The 1,710-nt window shown below is 35.7% G+C and overlaps 1 non-coding gene across 1 annotated transcript; it reads right to left on the bottom strand.

The window, feature by feature from the left end:
- Positions 1–1,335: 1,335 nt before the first annotated feature.
- Positions 1,336–1,442, bottom strand: LOC129298738 (small nucleolar RNA R71). Its single transcript, XR_008590413.1, has one exon. It is a non-coding gene; the product is annotated as a small nucleolar RNA R71 (small nucleolar RNA).
- Positions 1,443–1,710: the final 268 nt, after the last annotated feature.

Here is a 1,710-nt window from a genome sequence, read left to right as displayed (position 1 = left end):
TTTGAACGTGTAATTTATTTCATTGAAAGCTCTATATCCTAGCTTCATTTAAAATTGGTTTGGTCAATTTTAGACGTGGGAAGTGTCCTGTGGAAATTTTACAATCTAACAAGGTCCAGGGAGCCATTATAGAGGATTCCCAAAACCCTGTTTCAACTTTGAGTTAGCATATCTTCGTCTTTGTGCATTCAAATTGATTGATTCCAGTTTCATTTTTCTTATCGCTGTCTTACCTTTGTTTCTTGTGTTTAGGATTTTCTTCAATTTTTCCATTTTCCTATTTGAAAGTTTGTTAGAAGCTCTGAAGGTCTTCTGGACGAAATCCTGTTTCTCCAGACCTGAGGACCAACTTGTGAAAAATTCTGGGAATGATTGGGAAGGATTTTTAATCTAAAAGTTTTATATAATTTGCCTGTATATCTCTTGTGTTTCTCATAAAAGTTTCAGGGGAATTTATCATGTGGATTTGCTGATAGAAAATTCACAAGTTCACTGTCTCCAGAGAGCCTACTGTGCGAATTCCAGAATTGCCAAAGCTTCTTGATTGAGCATTTCTAACTCTCTTTCTACTTGTTTGGTATTATTTTTTTTTTTTTCATTTTGTTGCTATTGAGTTTAATAAAAAAATAAAAAAAAAATTATTTCTCTTTCTTTTGTGTGTTTTGAATTGTTTCATGTTGATTTGCATTTTAGTTTAGTTTGTTCTTTGTTCTTAATTTTCTTGAGCTTGATTAGTGCATGACCTGAAGAAAACATACCTCTTTTGTTGAATTAGATCCAGAAATTGAAAGAACTATTTCTAGATTAAGAAGATCACAACCTATTCTTGATTCTCATTTGGTTTGTAATTCAACAATGAAAGGTATCTTAGGACATGAGCATGTGCATAATGAGGGCCATGGGAATGGGAATGAGAATTTGCATGATGATGGCCATGTTAATAATGAATTTGAAGGCTTGCATAACCCTAGAGAGGAGAGGAGCATTAGGCAATTAACTCAACCTAATTGGCATGATAATCCTTATGGCTTATATGTTCCTCCTACTAATGTTCAATTTGAAATTAAATCCTCTTTGATTAATGCATTGCCTAAATTTCATGGGTTACCGGGAGAGGATTGCCATAGGTTTTTGCATACTCTCCTATTGGTTTGTGATACTATGAAGCCTATGCATGTAAATGTTGATGATGTTCAAGCTAAGGCTTTTGTATTTTCTCTTGAAGGTTTAGCAAAGGAGTGGTATTTCAACTACCCTTCTTATGTGAAAGTGAGCACATGGGCCGAGCTAAGAAGACTCTTCTTAGATAAATTCTTTCCAAATTCCAAGGTCACCAATTTGAGAAAGCAAATCTATGGGGTCCAACAAGGAGAGGATGAGAGTCTCTATGAGTATTGGACTAGATTCCAAGGCCTTTTGGCTAAATGCCCACACCATCAAATTTCTAGTGAGAATTTAGTCCAATATTTCTATGAGGGCTTGATTCCAAGAGACAAAGTTAACATTGATGCCGCTAGTGGTGGATGCTTGATTGACCTCACTTCCTTAAAGGCTTGGGAACTAATTGACAAGATGGCTTCAAGTGGTGCTCAATACTCTACAAGGGAAAAGAGAAATGTGAATATGGTAGGTTCCTCAGTTCTTAATGATTCATATGTGGACTTGCTAGCTGCCAAGATTGGGAGAATGTTGGCTCCACAAATATCTCAA

The sequence above is a fragment of the Prosopis cineraria genome, unplaced genomic scaffold (genome assembly GCF_029017545.1).
Source record: "Prosopis cineraria cultivar Desert tree isolate PC_DT_omini unplaced genomic scaffold, ASM2901754v1 PC900, whole genome shotgun sequence".
Taxonomy (NCBI): Eukaryota; Viridiplantae; Streptophyta; class Magnoliopsida; order Fabales; family Fabaceae; genus Prosopis; species Prosopis cineraria.
The sequence above is the reverse complement of the archived record's forward strand: the minus strand, read 5'-3'. Positions and strand labels throughout refer to the sequence as shown.